This window comes from Lithobates pipiens, unplaced genomic scaffold (genome assembly GCF_037356315.1).
Source record: "Lithobates pipiens isolate NorthernLeopardFrog02 unplaced genomic scaffold, aLitPip1_a1.2 Scaffold_10, whole genome shotgun sequence".
NCBI classification, from domain to species: domain Eukaryota; kingdom Metazoa; phylum Chordata; class Amphibia; order Anura; family Ranidae; genus Lithobates; species Lithobates pipiens.
In genome coordinates this window covers 28,920,582-28,941,652 of record NW_027507686.1, presented here as the reverse complement: position 1 = coordinate 28,941,652, position 21,071 = coordinate 28,920,582, and the positions used below count along the sequence as shown (strand labels likewise).

The following is a 21,071-nucleotide window of genomic DNA, read 5'->3' as shown; positions in this document are numbered from 1 at the left end:
TTAGTTTGGGATCCAATACACACTCTCGCTTATATGATGTATTTACATTTTTTTTTACCAGATTTTCTCTATATATTATATTTCCGCATTTGTTTGTTCTCATCCTTTAGATATTAATTTTAAACCAATTTTTTTCCGTTTTTTTTTTATTTCTATTTATTTTTAACTTGTAAGCTAGTTTACAACATGGCGGATCTGGCTTCGGTCGGTCCTCCGTGTAAATAACTAGCCGTTCCCGTTCATGATTCAGATTGAGGCTTGGTTCATCTGGTTTTGTATTTAAACGCGATGCGTCAGTGCGTCCCCCGTGCCCCAAGACGACGTCATTATATGACGAAACGTGCATTGGGAGGATTTGACGTGCTGACGTCATCGCGTTTGTGCTTCTGAGTGAACGGGCGTTCGCAAGCCGGCCGGCTACTTTTTGCAGTTTTTAGCTGCATATATTGTAAGTATGTTTTCTCTATTTTTATTAAATGTTATCACCTGATTTATGCTATGGAGAGCCCTCTGTTTTATTTTCTGGGTGACATCTGAATTTAATCCGTCAACCTTGCATGATTGAGCCAATCCGGCCGTCGGCTGCTTACGGCAGTCCTGGTGTGTGTGTGTGTGGGGGGGGTGGGGGGGGCTCAGGGTGAAATTTTTTACTTTTACTACCCATTAACTTCAAGTGTAAATGAGCCCTAAGTTCTAAAATAAAGGGATCAACCAAACCCAGAACTTTCTACATTTATAGATGGCTAACTCAGTAAAAGACTCTGCTATGGAATTGTGTAGAGAAAACCCACAGACTATGTACTAACTACTAGAATCTAGAAATCGAATAACCTCCAATTCTCTGATGGATATTAACCTCTTGCTGACAGTATCACTTACACGTACAGCGGCAAGACAGCTCTGCTGCATTGAATCACATAATAGGTACGTGATCCGGCACTTCCAGGTATGGGACGCGCACGTGCAACGCCGGCGACCAAAGCTGTGCTGTGATTAGACACAACAGATGACGATCAGTGGGTGCCAGCCAATGGATGATCGCATGTACCTGCCAATCTGATCACCAGGAAGACACACTGGACGGAACTCTGCATATGTGAACAAGGCAGAGCTCTGTCCTGTCAGCGGAGCGAAGCAGGGTAGAAAAAATCCATCACATCCCTTAGTAAAAGCAGCACACATAGCATACACATAAACACTGGTTAGGCACACATTTAACCATTTGATCGCCCTAGATGTTTAACCCATTCCCAGCCAGTGTCAGTACAGTGATAGTGCATATTTTTAGCACTGATCACTGTCTTATTGTCACTGGTTACCACAAAGTGTCAGTTAGTGTCAGATTCCTTGCCACAATATTGCAGTCCTGCTATGAGTCGCTGATCGCCGCCATTACTAGTAATAAATAAATAAATAAATAAAAATATCAGTATATATCACATAGTTTGTAAACGCTATGACTTTTGTGCAAACCAATCATTATACGCTTATTGAGATTTCTTTACAAAAAATATGTAGCTGAATACATATTTTATGAAGAAATTAGATTTTATATATATATATAAATATATATATATGCTTTATAGTAGAAAGCAAAAAAAAAGTATTTTTTTTTTCTCAAAGATGTTTTTTTTATAGCAGAAAGCATATATATATATATATATATATATATATATATATATATATATATTTTTTTTTTTTTTTTTTTTTTTTTTTTTTTATTTACTCAAATTTTTTTTTTATAGCAGAATACAAAAAAAAGATTTCTCAAAATTCTCAAAATTATATATATATATATATATATATATATATATATATATATATATATATATATATATATATATATATATATATATTATTTTTTTTTTTTTTTTTTTTTTTCTCAATTTTTTTTACAGCAGAAAGCAAAAAAAATTTTTTTTTTCTCAAAATTCTTTTGCTTATGGTGCAAGAAAAATAAAAACACACAGTGCTGATCAAATACCACCACAAGAAAGCTCTTTTTTTGTGGGGAAAAATATATGCTTATTTAGTTTTCTTTACCAAAAATATGTAGCAGAAATACATATTTATGAAGAAATTACATTTTGTTTTATCATTGAATGTGTTTTATAGCAGAAAGCAAAAAAAAACTTTTTTCTTTTTATTTTTTGCTCAAATTTTTTTTTTATAGCAGAAAGCAAAAAAAACTTTTTTTTCTCAAATTTTTTTTATAGCAGAAAGCAAAAAAAGATTTCTCAAAATTCTTTTGTTCCTGTATATATAGCTCTTTTTTTGTGGGGAAAAATATATGCTTATTGAGTTTTCTTTACCAAAAATATGTAGCGGAATACATAATTATGAAGAAATTAGATTTTGTTTTATCATTGAATATGTTTTATAGCAGAAAGCAAAAAATATATATATTTTTTTTTTTTGCTCAAAATGTTTTTTTTATAGCAGAAAGCAAAAAAAAATATTATTTCTCAAATTTTTTTTATAGCAGAAAGCAAAAAAAGATTTCTCAAAATTCTTTTGTTCCTGTGCAAAAAAAAAAAAAATAGAAAACATAGCGCTGATCAAATACCACTAAAAGAAAGCTCTGTGGGGGGAAAAAATGACATACATTTAATTTATGGACAGCGTTGCATGACCATGCAATTGTCAGTTAAGTAACGCAGTGCAGTATCGCAAAAAATAGCTTGGTCATGAAGGGGGGTAAATCTTCCAAGGGGGGGTCAAAAATAAATGTAGCAACATATTGAAAAATTAAGCTTGCATTGGCCGGGAATCGAACCCGGGCCTCCCGCGTGGCAGGCGAGAATTCTACCACTGAACCACCAATGCTATAGCTATGTAGTATTCTGAAGGTTTGCTCTTTATGCAGCTATTCGGCTCTGGTGACTGCATTGAGTCAGGATGGGGGTTGGATTTATGGATCTGTTTGTTTCCAGGTTGGCTCTATAATTCAACTGAGAACAGGAAGACACATTCCGTATTTCATGATTCCAGAGAAACTCTATAGATGATTATCTCCAGGAATACAATCATCATCATATGACTGTGTTAAATATCTGATGTCTTTTATATCTGTCAGGAGGGGGGTGAGATGGAGCGATGCTCTGTAGTTCTCTAGGTCAGTGATGGAATAATCTGTAGAATATATCAATATAGATCTATCAGGGGATATGGGATGGAGCTCTGCAGATCCTTATAGAGGTCAGTGATGGAATAATCTGCAGAATATATCAATATAGATCTATCAGGGAAGATGGGATGGAGCAATGCTCTGCAGATCTTTATAGAGGTCAGTGATGGAATAATCTGCAGAATATATCAAATAGATCTATCAGGGGAGATGGGATGTGGAGCAATGCTCTGCAGATCTTTATAGAGGTCAGTGAGGGAATAATCTGCAGAATATATCAATATAAATCTATCAGGGGAGATGGGATGGAGCAATGCTCTGCAGATCTTTATAGAGGTCAGTGATGGAATAATCTGCAGAATATATCAATATAGATCTATCAGGGGAGATGGGATGTGGAGCAATGCTCTGCAGATCTTTATAGAGGTCAGTGAGGGAATAATCTGCAGAATATATCAATATGTAGGTGTCAAGAGGGAGATGGAACAAAGCAATGTTCTGCAGATTTCTGCAGAAACCATTGATGGAATATTCTGCAGAGTATATCAATGCGTGTCTGTCAGGACAGAGATGGGAATGCTCTGCAGATCTTTAAAGAGATGGAATCATTTGCAGAATATATCAATATGGATCTATCAGGGGGAGATTGGATGGCGCAATGTTCTGCAGATTTTTATATAGGTCAGTGGTGGAATATTGTGTGAATATATGACTATGGATCTGTCAGGAGGAAGATGGGATGGAGCAATGTTCTGCAAATCTTTAACAAGGTTTGCCATGTAATAATCTGCAGAAATTATATTGACAGGTATCTTTTAGGGCGGGGGGGTCAGAGGGGACAGAGCAATGTTCTGCAGATCTCTACAGAGGTCAGAGATGGAATATTCTGCAGAAAATAGCAATATGTGTCAGGAGGAAGATGGGATGGGGCAATGTTCTGCAGCTTTCTAGAGAGGTCAGTGATGGAATAATCTACAGATTATAGCAATATAGAAAATATCAGGGGGAGATGAGATGGAGCAATGTTCTGCAGATCTCCAGAGAGGCCAGAGATGGAAAACCCTGCAGAATTTATCAATACGAATTTGTCAGGAGGAAGGTGGGATAGAGCAATGTTCTGCAGATCTCTAGCAAGGTAATACTCTGCAGAAATTATAAGGACAGGTATCTGTTAAAGGGTCAGTAGGATTAAAGCAATGTTCTGCAGATCTCCAAAGAGGTTATGGATGGAATATTCTGCAGAAAATATCAATATGTGTCAGAAGGAAAGATAGGCTGGAGCAATGATCTGCAGATCTCTAAAGAGGTCAGGGATGGAATATTCTGCAGAAAATATCAATAGGTGTCAGGCGGAAGATAGGATAGAGCAATGTTCTGCAGATCTCTAGAGAGGTCAGAGATGGTATATTCTGCAGATCTCTAGCCAGCTTTGCAGTATAATAATCGGCAGAATATATCAATAGGTATCTGTCAGGAGGAAGATGGGATGGAGCAATGTTCTGCAGCACTCTAGATGTAACACTCTGTAGAACATATCAGCATCACGCGATGTTCTGCAGATCCTTGAGGAGCGATCATCTGTATGATGGCAGCAGCAGTACTCGGGGGAGCTGGAACTTTGCAGTCAGTCGGTGTAGATTGAGATGTGATCGGAATATCTGGGCAGGTCTGTAGCACAGTTGCGGCCCCAATCATCACGTAGCATCATAGCACAGAGCAAGAGGGGCCCCTAGTGGGCTGGGCCGGTACTGCAGTTCACAGCTCTTCAATTGGCTACTACGCATGCCTCTCTGCTTGTGACCAGAATGGAAATTTTTGGTCATTAGTTGGAAGGAATGTTTTTTTTCCAAACATTCCAGTGTGTAGACAGAGGAGCGGAGAGAGCTCAGGAAGCAAAGATTTTCAATGCTTAGTGAATGATCTGCAGTCCCACCAGTTAAAGTGATTGGAAAGGATCACCTAGTAAAACAACCCATTCAGTTTTAAATCAAAAGGTAAAACATTTTTGTATAGATTTAAAAACAAAAAAATGTGTGTAAAAGTTCTTGTGTTGTTTAAGGTAAAGCATTAGAATAGGACTGTTGTGGATTTAGACTTTTACAAAAAAAAAGAAACAAAAGAATAATTAGTTGGATCAGAACTCTCCCGCCTCATTGGCCGAGACACAGGAGAGGGAGCCATTGGTTGCTGCAGTTAATCACAGCCAGTAGGGAGGGATAATAGTGGAGGGACACATAGTGGCGGCTCAGGAGCAAGCATGCACGAGTGCCTCCATAGCAAGCTGCTTGCTATAAAACAGAGATATGCAATTAGCGGACCTCCAGCTGTTGCTGGACTACAATTCCCATGAGGCATAGCAAGACTCTGACAGTCACAAGAATGACGCCCAGAGGCAGAGGCATGATGGGACTTGTAGTTTTGCAACAGCTGGAGGTCCGCTAATTGCATATCCCTGCTATAAAACATTCAATGGGGGAGGAGCCAGAAGCTTCGGCGGCAAACTCGAGGAGAGGGGGATTGGGGTTGCCCTGTGAAAAACCATTGAACAGAGCAGGTAAGTATAACATGTTTGTTACTGTATGTAAAAAAAAGTTTGCTTTTACAAACGCTTTAAACTTGCATTCAAATTTAAAGGGCAAGTTCACCTTTGTACCCTTTTTTTTTTCTAAAGTCCAGCTCCCCTGTGCACCAATGTGCTTTTTTTGCTAAAAATATCACTTACTTTTCTTTTCCTAATCCATATTTCCAGACATTTGTATTTGTAATGTCTTTCTTCCTGATCAGACTATAGGTCATGACACAGGAAGGAGTTGACCAGCTGACCTCATTAGCACACACCCTGCTTCATCCACACTCCCATTCCCAGGTGCACGTTTTTTAAATGAAATGCAATCAATCAGTGATCACCCTTCTCACTAAATACACAATATACAATCAGATTGCATAGTGTATGGCCATGTTTCTACACCTAAAATGACTAGTTTCCCTTTCAGTGCCATTAATGGTTGACGGCACACCAAACACAGAAGCAAACACACATTTTGCCATGTGAAAAAACGAATGGTAAATGATGCAAAACGCACAGTAAAAAACACACAACCCACAAAAAACACAAAATGTCCCATTAACCACATGTAACCAACAGGCTGCCCTATGCGTGTCACAGAAAAGACACAAAATGTGCACTCCCACTATGCTGGATGTGAATGGGGCCTGAAAGTGAAATTGGTAGACATGGGTGCCATCCAAAAATTTGTTTTGTTTCGTTCCGTTTCGTACGAAAAAACAATCAGATTTTTTAAATAGTGCAATAGTGACACAACTCAAGAGTCTCTTGTAGAGTACAAAGTGAATAAAAGTGACTTTTATGAAAAGTGAAATTCTGCAGTGATGCAACTGTGAAGAGAGATGATGAATTCTTGAAGTTTCCAGCCGCCACCAAGAGAAAGGGTGGAATCCCTCCATGGTGCGAGGGGCAGAAAAAATGAGTACTCTTACCAGAAGATGTGGACCTTCTATTATAGCGAGGTCATATACGCCAGCAGATATAGCCTTCTGCAGGGTCTGAGGTGGGTCCTGGACCAAGATGTATGGATCAGCCACGGACGTCCTCCTCACTCGCTGGCCACCATCTGCCCACTTACTTCCAAAAATGTCAATCTCCCAAAATGAGCGTGGAGCAAGTAAAGAAAATAAAAGCTTCAATGGTGTGTTATCGTTTTTTTCAAAAACACGGCTAATTTATTTGTAAAAAGTTATCCATAAAAATGTACAATACCATCTTAAGAAGAACTTGCCGGCAATAAAATTTGAAAGGAACGCCCGTGGGGTCACGTGAGATGTGATGATGTCAGTGCGTAGCACTGCCCGACATGTTTCGTCATACGTGACGTCTTCCTGGGGCATGACCTAGAGTCTGATCAGGAAGAAGACAATACTAAAGGAAACATCTGGAAAAGTGGATTAGGACAAGAAGTGACTGTATATTTAATGGAAAGCTTTGATAAAAAAAAAAAGTACATGAATGCTATATTGGTGCATAGGGGAGCTGGAATTTAGAAGAAGAAAAAAAGTGTACAAAGGTGAACTTACCCTTTAATGATGTATCAGTGAGCGCAAAGCTGCATTCATTTGTGTCTTTTATATTTTCCCGGGGTTCAGCTTTAAGAATGCGAAACACTAACATACAAAGTAACCATTGTTTCTGTTATTGTTAGAAAGTCCATTATTCCCCCATTACATACCCATCTGCGGAGATGCTATCGATCAGTGTGGAACAAAGGAGGCGTTTTTAATTCTGCAAATTCCGTAAGTTAAACAAACCATCAATCTTATTGCGCAAAAGAATAGGGATCAGATGGGGGTCCTGGATGAGACACAATGGATGCTGAGACTCTTAGCTCTGCACTGGGGATAATTACATCAAATTACGCCTTAATCCCAGAAAGAAGCCACAAAATCTTCTTAAGACTCTTCTGTTGTTTGGTTTGTGCTTTGTATGTTCAGAGGAAATGGAATAAAAGGGCGATTAATATTGATGACTATCCCCTGAAACCTGCAGAATTCTGGGCAGCTAAATGTCCGTCCACCGACATGCCCCAATAATGCCCCTTTGTCAGACCGGCTGATGTGTAGGTGTGGTGCTTCTGCGATAACAGTCCTATAAAGTCTTCTATAAGGTGATCGATCGTTGCCCACTCCTAGCAAGTTGAAAATCTTATGATGATTCAAAGACCTTCATATTGCCTTCTGGAGAAACTCTACCCAGGCTTATAGATTTTAGTTGTGTGCAGCCCACTTAACTAAAAGCCTGTGATATAAACTACACAGGGGGTGAATGTGCACAAAAAAAACAACAAACTAATAGATATCAGTGGGATATGGACAAAAAGCTACTAAATATAAGCATGTATATGGCAGAAAACTTCTATATAGCAGGAGGGTATGGGCACAAATACTTTTAGACAATAGGAGGGTATGGGATCAAATACTTCTAGACAACAGCAGGGTATGGGCACAAATACTTAGGGGTGGCACAGTGGTGAGCACTCTCACCTAGCAGTAACAAGCATCACTGGTTCAAATCCCAACCATGACACTACCTGCCTGTAGTTTGCATGTTCTCCCTGTACCCGCATGGGCCTACTCCAGGCACCCCGGCCTCCTCCCACACTCCAAAGACATGCTGGTAGGCTAATTGGCTTTTGTCCAAAATTGGCCCTAGTATATGAATGGGGACCTTGGATTGTGGGCTCCTTGAGGGCATAGGGACCAATGTGAGGGTACAATGTACAGAGATAGGGACAATTGTAGATACTCAAGATGGACTGGTGTCTTTATTCAACCTTACTATGTAACCTCTAGACAGCAAGAGGGTATGAGATCAAATACTTCTAGACAACAGGAGGGCATGGCCACAAATACTTCTACACAACAGAAGGGTATGAGTTCAAAGACTTCTAGACAGGAGAGTATGGGCACAAATACCTTGAGACAATAGGAGGGCATGGGATCAAATACCTCTAGACAATAGGAGAGTATGGGCACAAATACTTCTAGATAACATTAGAGCATCTCAAATCGGTGGCCCTCAAGCTGTTGCAAAACTACAAGTCCAATGAGGCATTGCAAGGCTGACAGTTACAAGCATGGCTCCCTCAGGCAGAGGCATGATGGGATTTGTAGTTTTGCAACAGCTGGAGGGCCACCAGCTTGAGATCCCTGCATTAGAGTATGGACTGAAGTACATCTACAGATCAGGAGGGTATGAACACAAATACTTCTATACAACAGGAGGACAAGACACAAATACTGTGCCCATACAGAAAGGTATGGGCACAAATAGATCTATACCAGTGGTCTCCAAGCTGTGGCGCGCTGGCCATATGTGGCTTTTTTTCTTGCTTTTATCCAGCCCTTGGGGTACTATTTCATCCACTGATGCCAAAAACGGGGCATAATTACCCTCACTGACACCAATGAAGGGGCATAATTCCTCCGAATGACACCAATGATGGAACACAATTCCTCCCACTGATAAAACCAATGGGGCCTAACTCCTCCCACTGACACCAAAGATGGAGCATTGCTCTCCCCCCTTGCTGTCGGGACCTTTTCTACTCCAAATGGCCACAGTTGCCCCCCCCCCCCCAAAGTCTGAAGGACAGTGAAGGACAGAAAACCGGCCCTTTGTTTAGAACATTTGGAGACCCCTTCCACATGAAAGAGAAATACAGTATATCTCCAATATATTTAGAAAAAAAAGTGATACATGTGATATATATTTACAATATATTGTATATATATATATATATATATATATATTGTATGTCAAATATATTAAAAAAATCTAAATATATTGGAAATATATTTCTCTTCCATGTGGGCTGCTTTATATAACAGAAGGGTATGGGCACAAATACTTCTATACACAACAGGACAGTAATGTCATAAGAAATCTCTAGACAACATGGAATATGGGCACAACAATTGATAGAGCAGGATGATCTGAGCAGAAACATTTCTACACAACAAGGAGTACCTTCAGGGCCGTTTTAAGGCAGGGAAAAATGGGGAAGCTGCCCTGGGCCCTGTCATTGTTGTGGGGCCCAAAGCAACTGCCTCATACTTGCCAACTATCCTGGTTTAAATTCCCTCGTCCCTTGAGGTTTTAGTCCTGTGCTGTGTCCCAATATCTCAGTGTAAAGTGTTGCTACTAATTCTGCCCAGCTCTGCCCTATTGTTGTGTACAGATGGCTCACCTGCAGACCCTGTGTTTACATGTAAATTACCAGAATTCATATGCAAATAGTGGCGACAGTCATATGTAAATAGGGGTGGCCGGCGGCATTGATATGTATATCATGCCCCCCTGAGGTCATGTCCACAGTAATCTCTAGCAACCAATCAACAAACACAAATCATGTGCTGCAACCTCTAGCAACTAATCAGTGAGTCATAATGTGTCCTGTAACCTCTAGCAACCAGTTACACTGTAACCTCTGGCAACCAATCACAATAGCTGCCTGATCTGATTCATTAAACTGATTTTGAGTCTAGCTGCTATTTATTGTATGTCTCAGAGCAGGTGGAGAGCAAAACTGCATGGGGGAGGCCCCAAGAAATGTTTTGCCCGGGGTCCAATCAATATTAAAGATGGCCCTGAGTATCTTACTTGAGTTATTGCTCAAAATCTTTTAGTTAACAGGAGGGTATGGGCAAAAAAATCCAATCAACAGGAAGGTATGGGCACCAAGCGGCCAGTTACAGTGCTGCTGCCTCTGTTAGTTTGTTCTGCATTTAGTACTACAATAAGTATTCCCTGACCACGTGCTGTGGTTCCATTAACTAACCCCTGTGTCCCTACATGCAAAGAAATAATGTAGGGGTGGAAACCACAGTGTGCGGCAGGGCACAATCCTGGAAGCATCAAATGCTTAATAGGCTGATGGAGTGTAAGAGTACTCACTGGATTTCTGCTAGGTCTTACAGAATTTCCAGGATTCCTGGGATTCCAGTATTTACAAGATCCCTGCCAGGCTTTTCAGGATTGTGAGGCTACCTGCATGGGCGCCCGCAGGTAGGGGCAAGGGGGGTCAAGTGCCCCCCCCTGGAATCAGGGATTGGATCAAAAATTCAGCACATTTGCGTCGCTATCGGGGTGGGGGCTCCGTTCCTTCCCTATTGGCAATAACTGAGAGCCAGTCAAAGGAGACTAGGTAGAGCATCGTGGTAGGGATCACTTGTCCTAGGGACTGTACTACGTCTGTAGTGTCTGACCATGATAATGTGATAATGACATTGTTGAAAAGGGGTGGTGCATGGAGTTACCCTAAAATGATGCCCCCCCCCCCTTGAAAACAGTTCTGCGGACGCCCATGGCTACCTGTCTGGACTGGACTACTTTCTCACCTGCTGCCTGCCTTGACCCTTGTCTGGATCTGACTACTCTCTCCACTAATGCCTGTCTCCACCCTTTCCTGGCCCTGACTACTCTCTTGACTGCCACCTGACTTAAAGCGGAGCTCCACCCTAAAGTGGAGCTTCCACTCATTGGAACCCTCCGGCACCACAATTGGCACCTTTCAGGGGGGAGGGGGGGTTCAGGTACCTGTACAGTACAGGTATCTGCACCCACTTCCAGCATAGATATCTGCAGAATCGACGCCCCTTTCCGCAGAATCTACGCCCCTTTCTGAAGGTCCCCCGCTGTCTGCTGGGAAACACTCGGATCCCAGAGACAGCGGGGACCATCCTTATTGCGCAGCGCAACTCGCGCATGCGCAGTAGGGAACCGCAAAATTAAGCCGCAAGGCTCCACTTCCTGACTCCCATACCCAAGATGGCGGCGGCAGCACCCGAGAGACGATAGAGAGATCGGCTTTGGGTGCTGACATTGCGGGCGCGCTGGGTGGGTAAGTGTCATTATTTTAAAAGTCAGCAGCTGCAGTATTTGTAGCTGCTGGCTTTTAAAAAAAAAAAACGGCGGACTCCCGCTTTAACCCCTGCCTGGACCTAACTACTCTCTTACCTGTTGCCTGTCCTAACCTGAGCCCGGACCTATCCACTCTCTCAGCTGCTGCCTGCCTCTCCCCCTGCCTGGACCTGACTACTGTCCTGCCTGTCATCTGCCTCAACCCATTCCAGGACCTGATTACTGTCGTGCCTGGTGCCTACCTCAAAACCTGCCGGGACCTGACTACTCTTTTGCCTGTTGCCTGCCTCAGTCTCTATCTGGACCTGGAAGAGTGGAAATGTAGCGCTAATATCTAAATAATATGTGCTGAAAACATATAAACAACAAAGAATTTTTGCATAAATCAAGTGATAAAGTGTATAAGTCCACAAACTGTCCGTCCAGATAAATAATTAATCCGTCACGAATCAAAACCATCCATAGACAAGGAAAGCCAGCAAATAACTGAACCTCTGAAGATAATGGCATCAACGAGGATGGATAAAAATGAATTTCTCTTACCAGAGCTGTTGGACCTGCATGTCAGCGACACCAGATCATAAACGCATGGAAACAAACAGCCACATGGGAACAGGGTAGCAGGTCACCGAAAATCCTCCATCCACATCAATCGATCAGCGTCGTCTGAAGACCCTTACACAGCCGAATCCAGGATAGGGGGGAGGGCCAGCACCAATATGTCACCCAAGATGGTCAATACACTCTTAGAGCAGGTGTTATGAAAAACATAAAAAACACGAGCTCCCAATGGTGTAGGTCAAAAAGAACAGATTGGCTTTTTATTTTCATTAAATACCGGCAAGCAAAATAATTGCAAAGCAAAAAATAAAATAAAATAGTGATCACATGGCATAAAAAGCAATATGGGGAGCGGAGAAACCTAGCCCTACACGTTTCGTCCGAGATGGACTTCTACCGGGGCATCAAAACTACCTGGACCTGACTACTCCCCTGTCTGCAGCCTGCTAAGACTTCTGAATGACCTGACCTGTGAACAGACTCTACACTGTAGCTTTTCTCTTTCAGCCACCCACCTTGGTTTGACAATCCTGAAACCGGGTGTCAGTTTGCAGCAAAAGAAAAACAGGACCACTAAGGTACCTGGCCCATCTCCACCGCTAGGAACTCTGAACAAGACCAACTGCCAGAACCCAAGTCTCGGTTAAGCCCAAGTCATCTGCCAGGGGGACATGGTGACTTCATCACTGGAAATAAGAGACACCTAATACTGTAACGTTGATTCTATTGCCAGGAATTGGTTTAGAATTTTTTCAGACTCGATATGGTCCCTGGGTGGGTGATCGTGTTCACATATACAACTAAAAAAAGACGTGTGTTTTTTGTGACTCCAATTTCCTATTGAAGAATGAAAAATGCAGATGTTGGCAAACAGAAACCATTAGACTGACAGGACAATAAGCCAAATGTTTTTATAGAAATGTGGTGAAAAAGTAGCCAATGGATGACGTATTGGTGGTCCTCTTTATAAATAAGCGTCTAACATTTTTTGAAGACACCTGAATTTTTTTCCTAGAAGACACCTGATGGAGAGCGGCCCTTGTCAAAGTGCTAACCAAGCTGTCTCTGCATTCAGCGGTATCTGATATATCAACGGGGATTGTGGAAAGCTACTTTAACTCAATGAAAATGGGATTGCAGAAAATCCCCATTCAGACTAATCCACTGATTTGTGGAAATACACATGTTTTGGCCTGATCTGACAACCGCGGATTATCCAGCAAGAGGCGGCATGAAACTGCACTTCTGTAAACTTCTATGTAAAAGAGCAGCTAATCACATTCATAAATATAGAGATAAACATCGCCAATCCAACGTTCCAGAAGTCAATGGGCAGTTAGAAGGACATTAGAGGCAGTCTCAGCATTCTTTAGCAGAATATTGGACAAGAAATGTACAATGGAAATTCCCAGAGCAGGAATTCAATATCATAGATATCAACTTTCCTGGATTTGCCAGGACGCTCCCACAACTGTCAAGCCTTGCAGTGTCCCAGGCACTGGGCCCCCCTATATTATGTGCGAGATTATGAGGAGGAGGGGGAGAAAGAGCACAGCCTTCACCTCCTCCCGTCTCTCTCCTCCTCTCATTGTTGCTTCCAGCACTGGGCTGACAGAAGTAGTGATGCCGCAGTCACTACTCCTGTCAGCCTTACAGTAGAAGGAATTTGCAGCGCCCCCCATTCCTACGATCAGGGCAGGACTTAGGGTGGTGGAGGCCCCTGGGCTTGAGTCACTTTCGGGCCCTACCTTCTATATATTATCGTATTTATCGGTGTATAACACACACCCCAAGTTTAGGAGGGAAGTTTAAGGAAAAAACTTACATTTAAATGCCCACCAATGCAGCCTTATCAGTGTCCATCTGCAGCCTTGCCCATCCATCTGCAGCCTTGTTCAGTGTCATTGCAGCCTTGTCAGTGTAGCCTTGTCATTTGCAGCCTTGCCCCAGTGTCATTTGCAGCCTTGAAGTTTAAAAATGGCTCTTGGGTCCTCTCGGCGGCTCTCGTGGCTCTTGGATCCTCTCAGCGGCTCTCAGGACCTCTCGCAGTCCCGAGCGGAGCCAAGAGTAGCCGAGTGTACTCGGCTTGGCTCACAGTCACGCCCAGTCCCTGTGTTATGTCCATTATAGGGCGGGACTGGGCGTGACTGTGAGCGGAGCCGAGCCGAGTACACTTTGCTATGTAACTCAGCGGGGCCCCTATTGGGCGGGGCCCATGGGCTTGAGCCCAGTCAAGCCCAATGGTAAGTCTTGTCCTGCCTACGATACATGCTGCGCCCTAGGCAGCCATCCCTTCTGCCCACCCCTTGTCGCAGGCCATGTCCTGGCATCACAGCACCAACCTTACTTTTGTTATTGCACAAAGAGAAGTGAATGTGTGCAAATCTGACACGCCGACTGTTGGCTGTCAAATGGGAGTTCTAAGGCCGCTGTGCACCCCAATCCCCGCATGCCCCCCAGCCATGTTTCCTGGCCTCCACACCACTGACCAGGCTGGGCCACCAGGTAGAGGGGAGGGAGACCAGCTAACATCATTTGCTGATCTCACCTTCCTACTAGCAATCCAAAAGTGACATGTAAAACATAACTTTCAGGTTGGACTTCCATTTCTGCCTGCTGGGACCAGGAAAGAAGCTAACGGAGCACGATTTGAAGTCCATTAGCTTTACTGGAGGTTAGGTGAGACATTAGGGGCTTAATAGACCCTGATGTCTGATTAAAGAGAACCTGTCACAAAGAAAGTATCACATAGAAGGCTTTTTGTCACCTACAGTGCCTTGCGAAAGTATTCGGCCCCCTTGAACTATTCAACCTTTTGCCACATTTCAGGCTTCAAACATAAAGATATAAAATTTAAATTTTTTGTGAAGAATCACCAACAAGTGGGACATAATTGTGAAGTGGAACGAAATCTATTGGATATTTTAAACTTTTTTAGCAAATAAAAAACTGAAAAGTGGTGCGTGCAAAATTATTCGGCCCCTTTACTTTCAGTGCAGCAAACTCACTCCAGAAGTTCAGCGAGGATCTCTGAATGATCCAATGTTGTCCTAAATGACTGATGGTGATAAATAGAATCCACCTGTGTGTAATCAAGTCTCTGTATAAATGCACCTGCTCTGTGATAGTCTCAGGGTTCTGTTGAAAGCGCAGAGAGCATCATGAAGACCAAGGAACACACCAGGCAGGTCTGTAATACTGTTTTGGAGAAGTTTAAAGCCGGATTTGGATACAAAAAGATTTCCCAAGCTTTAAACATCCCAAGGAGCACTGTGCAAGCGATCATTTTGAAATGGAAGGAGCATCAGACCACTGCAAATCTACCAAGACCTGGCCGTCCCTCTAAACTTTCAGCTCAGACAAGGAGAAGACTGATCAGAGATGAAGCCAAGAGGCCCATGATCACTCTGGATGAACTGCAGAGAACTACAGCTGAGGTGGGAGAGTCTGTCCATAGGACAACAATCAGTCGTACACTGCACAAATCTGGCCTTTATGGAAGAGTGGCAAGAAGAAAGCCATTTCTCAAAGATATCCATAAAAAGTATCGTCTAAAGTTTGCCACAAGCCACCTGGGAGACACACCAAACATGTGGAAGAAGGTGCTCTGGTCAGATGAAACCAAAATCGAACTTTTTGCCCACAATGCAAAACAATATGTTTGGCGTAAAAGCAACACAGCTCATCACCCTCAACACACTATCCCCACTGTCAAACATGGTGGTGGCGGCATCATGGTTTGGGCCTGCTTTTCTTCAGCAGGGACAGGGAAGATGGTTAAAATTGAGGGGAAGATGGATGCAGCCAAATACAGGACCATTCTGCAAAAGTCTGCAAAAGACCTGAAACTGGGACGGAGATTTATCTTCCAACAAGACAATGATCCCAAACATACAGCAAAATCTACAAAGGAATGGTTCACAAATAAACATATCCAGGTGTTAGAATGGCCAAGTCAAAATCCAGACCTGAATCCAATCGAGAATCTGTGGAAAGAGCTGAAAACTGCTGTTCACAAATGCTCTCCATCCAACCTCACTGAGCTCGAGCTGTTTTGCAAGGAAGAATGGGCAAGAATTTCAGTCTCTCGATGTGCAAAACTGATAGAGACATACCCCAAGCGACTTGCAGCTGTAATCGCAGCAAAAGGTGGCTCTACAAAGTATTAACACAAGGGGGCCGAATAATTTTGCACACCCCACTTTTCATTTTTTTATTAGTTAAAAAAGTTTCAAAAATCCAATAGATTTCGTTCCACTTCACAATTGTGTCCCACTTGTTGGTGATTCTTTACAAAAAATAAAAATTTTATATCTTTATGTTTGAAGCCTAAAATGTGGCAAAAGGTTGAAAAGTTCAAGGGGGCTGAATACTTTCGCAAGGCACTGTATGTGATAACAAAATAATATAAAGTCTTATAAAATACCTGTCGTTTCAGCCAATCAGGTGATGGGTAACAGACCTGAGCACCTGACTGGCGGAGAGGCAGTTAAGTGTTAGGAAAGCGAATATTCATTTGCTTTTCTAACACAGCTGGGGGATTTGTGAGTGCCAAGTACGGTGCTCGCTGTTTACCTTTTTTGATGCCTATTAGAGACTATGGCTCCAATCAGGTGTTTCAAAAACATCCCCCGCCACTGTAATTCAGGCACCCAAAATGGGGCCAAGCGCCTAAATAGGGGGTGGCAGCAGCGGCCATGGATAAATTCATGCAATGCATGAATATGTCTATTAGCGATAGAGGGGGTGGCTGGAGAGAGGGGGCAGTGCCTGTATGCCCCCATGGGAAATTTTTAATGAATAATTACCAACAAAAAAAGCTTGAAAGCTCTGTCTAAAAAAAAAAAAATTATAAAAATTACTGAGTAAATGTCACTCAAAGTGCGAAAATTGGCCTGGGCAGGAAGGGGGTGAAAGTGTTCAGTATTGAGGTGGTTAATATACTGTAATAGCAGTATTCACATTCCTTGAGCTCCAGGCAGCTTTAAGGCTCAGTTCATATCATACATTTGCGACCAAGCCCGGGCGCGTTCCTGCACGTTGTGTGTGGGGCAGCCCATTCATTTTAATACGCACAAGAAACATGGAAAAGCAGTCCATGCAGCACCATGTGGTTTGACACGTGCAAAAACATGCAAATTTGCATGGGGATGCCATTAAAGGAGAGGTATGGCCAAAGCTGCCGGTCCAGGCTTCTGCGTGGATCCTAACTGTAAAGTTGGGATCGATCCAGGGCCTGGATCGGTTGAGTGACATCAGCCGACAGCTGACTTTAGCCTGCTATCAGCTGAAAAAAGGTCACTGGAATGCAGAATGAACTGCACTCCAGTGATCCATAGGAGAAATACATTCATTGTTAAAAGGTTCGGGGTTCCAAAAAAAAGCTGCACCTGTCCCCCTTCCCCTCCATAGCCCAGTGCTCCAGTGAGTGCTGGAGGGGCAGAGCAGAGAGCCGGTGACTGATAGTCACTAGCTCTCTGTTTAGAGCGGAGGGGAGAACTGAGCGATCAGTGGTGTTTGCTTACTCAGTTCTCAGTGCTAGAGGCGGCAGGGGACAGATACAGCATCGGATCAATACTGCATCCACCTAGGAGAATATAACTGTCTTCTTTTTTTGGAAACTCGAACGACTCTTTTAACAATAAATGTACCATTAATTGTTAATGCCACCCCCAATCATCTACAAAGGCCATGCAATTGCTAAGTGGCAGCATATTCCACTACCATTCATTTGCAATACTACCTAAAATGCGCTGTGGTTGCATAAACCATAAGTCAGTTACAGTGAACCGCAATGCGTGAAGCTTTTTGCTCAAAAAGGAGCTCTTTTTGGGTGGCAAGCTTCGTGTGGTGCGGTTTGCCACAATTGCCGCTACAGTTGTGCCCAATAATCCAGGCATAATTGCACCAAGTGGATTTTAGGTGCTATTGAAAATGAATGGCACCCGAACTTGCGTGTTTTGCGCATTTATATAGATCGTTTTTTATTAGACTGTAGAGAAAACTATCATCTGTTGAATCTTTTGTTGCAAGGTTTTTCAGCTTTTTTAGCTTTTCCATCAGTTTTTATCTCTTTTATTTTTATTATTATTATTATTATTATACAGGATTTATATAGCGTCAACAATTTGCGCAGTGCTTTACAATATGAGGGCAGACAGTACACTTACAATACAATTCAATACAGGATGGATCAGAGGGCCCTGCTCGTTAGAGCTTACAATCTAGAAGGGAGGGTCAAGTGGAACAAAAGGTAATAACTGTGGGGGGGTGAGCTGATGGAGAAAATGAAAAAACAGTTGTTAGGTGTGGGTAGGATAGGCTTCTCTGAAGAGAAAGGTTTTCAGGGATTGTCTAAGCCCACGTACATACGGTCGGAGATTTTGCCAACCAAATCCGTCGGATTTTGCCCGTCGGATTTAGTCTGACGGATTGTGTCCGAAACTGTTGCATACACACGGTCGGGCCAAGTTGGCGAAAAATCCAATCTTTCAGAACGTGATGACGTAATTTCGTTACGATGGGACTACATTCAGGCTAGTAGCCAATAGCTTTGATGTAGGAATTTGATCTGAGCATGCGTGGCACTTGGTCTGATGAAAATGCTCTACACATGATCGGATTAGGTCCGTCCGGCCCAGTTGGTCGGGAAATATTTCCAACATGTTGGAAAATTGGGTCGGACGGAGATTCGGACGGAATCAGTCCGATGCATACCACACACAGTCGGATTATCTGACGACACGGTCCGATAAGACTCATTCCGACAGATTCTCCGACCGTGTGTACAAGGGCTAAAAGCTAATACAGTAGGAGATGATCGAACAGATGTGGGTAGGGAGTTCCATAGGATTGGAGAGGCTCTGGAAAAGTCCTGGAGGCGAGCATGGGAGGAGGTGACAAGGTAACTAAAGAGCAGGAGGTCTTGAGAGGAACGAATAGAACGAGTAGTTTGGTATTTAGAGACTAGACTAGTGATGTAGCTGGGGGCTAAATTGTGGATGGCTTTGTAAGTAGTAGTTAGTATTTTGAATTTAATTTGTTTGATGAGCGGAACCCAGTGGAGGGATTGACAGAGAAGGGTAGCAGACACAGAGCCATTGGTAAGGTGGATGAGTCTGGCAGCGGCATTCATGATGGATTGAAGAGGTGATAGACTATGTAGAGGTAAGCCATGAGAAGGGAGTTGCAGTAGTCGAGGGGAGAGATGACCAGCGAGTGAATTAAGAGCTTTGTTGTGTCATTGGTTAGAAAGGGGCGTATTTTGGATATGTTGAGGAGGTTGAGGTGGCAAGATTTGGACAGTGATTGGACATGGTGCTTAAAGGAGAGTTCAGAGTCCAGGACTACACCTAGAACCTTGGCATGTGGGGATGGGCTTATAGTCGTGCTATCGATTTTGACAGAGAGATCAGAAGAAGGGGAAGGGGTATATGGGGGAGGAAAAATTATAAGTTTGGTTTTGGATAGATTGAATTTGAGGAAGTGGTGTGACATCCAGACTGATATATCTGATAGTGAAGTGGCGATACGTGAGGAGACAGAGGGAGTGAGCTGAGGGGTAGAGAAATAGATTTGGGTGTTGTCAGCGTAGAGGGGGTATTGGAAGCCATGGGAGACAATCAGCTGACCCAGGGAGGAGGTGTAGATTGAAAATAGGAGAGGTCCAAGAACAGAACCTTGGGGGACCCAACAGAGAAAGGAAGAGGAGAGGAGGAAGTAGAGTGGTAAGGAGCGCTAAAGGTGCGGTTGGATAAGTAGGAAGAGAACCAGCGAAGAGTACAGTCATGGAGACCAAAGGCGTGGAGTTTTTTTTGAGGAGGAGGGGGTGGTCAACCATATCAAAGGCAACAGAAAGGTCCAGGAGTAGGAGTACAGAATAGTGTCTATTGGCTTTGGCCATTAGTAGATCGTTTATTAGTTTAGGAGAGCAGTTTCTGTGGAGTGTTGAGTACGAAATTCAGACTGAAGGGGATCAAGAAGGCTATTATCAGCGAGGTGGACACTCAGTAGACCAGACGTTCAAGGAGTTTGGATAAGAAGGGGAGCAAGGAGATGGGGTGTAGGTTGTTAAGATTGGATGGGTCCAGTGAGGGCTTTTTAAGTATTGGTCTGACAAGTACATGTTTTAGGGAGTTGGGGAAGATGCCAGAAGAGAGGGAGAGATTGAAGATGTGGATTAGATAGAGAGTGTAGCATAGAGCCAGAGGGTGAATGTAGCATTTGCGAGGGAACAGGGTCCAGAGGGCAGGTGGTAAGGTGGATGTTATCAAGTAGTTTAGTAACCTCGTCTATAGTGGTGGGGTTGAAAGAGGGAAGTAATGATTGTGCCGGTGGGCTTGAAGTGTAAAGCGTGGAGGGTATGTGAACAGTAGAGATCTCCTTGCAAATTGTATCAATCTTCAGTTTGAAGTGATTGGCAATCTCCTGGGTAGTGAGTGAGTTGGCGGGTGGAGGCGGTGGAGGACGAAGTAGAGCGTTGAATGTAGAGAAGAGTTGACGGGGACAGGATGATAATTTTATAATTGAGAGTAATAAAATAGGTCTGAAGGCTGGAATTGTATTTTTGGAGGGCAGATTTATACTGGTTCAAATCTCTCTGAGACTTTGCCTTACGCCACAGGCGCTCATGAGCACGACTATGTTTTTTCAGGCTTCCGGTATCATCTGTTTGCCAAGGTTGAAGGGGTCGGGGCATGATTCTGTGTGTAGTGAGGGGGTCCAGTGAGGCTAGAAGTGAAAGGTTGTAGACAGAAGTGGCTAGGTTGGTGCAGGATAGGGGCGATATTTTGTCGTAGAGGTTGTTGATAGCACAGAAGAGAAGGGTTGAGATGACGTAGGTTTCTGCGGGTAACTTTTAGGCGGTTGGAGGGAGAGGAGGCGGAGGAGAGGGAGAGAGTGAAACTAATAAGGTGGTGATCAAAGAGAGGGAATGGATAGAGAAGTTGC

General features: G+C 43.1%; 1 non-coding gene across 1 annotated transcript; it reads right to left on the bottom strand.

The window, feature by feature from the left end:
* Positions 1–2,755: 2,755 nt before the first annotated feature.
* On the bottom strand, positions 2,756–2,826 carry TRNAG-GCC (transfer RNA glycine (anticodon GCC)). Its single transcript has one exon. It is a non-coding gene; the product is annotated as a tRNA-Gly (tRNA).
* Between the last annotated feature and the right edge of the window lie 18,245 nt (positions 2,827–21,071).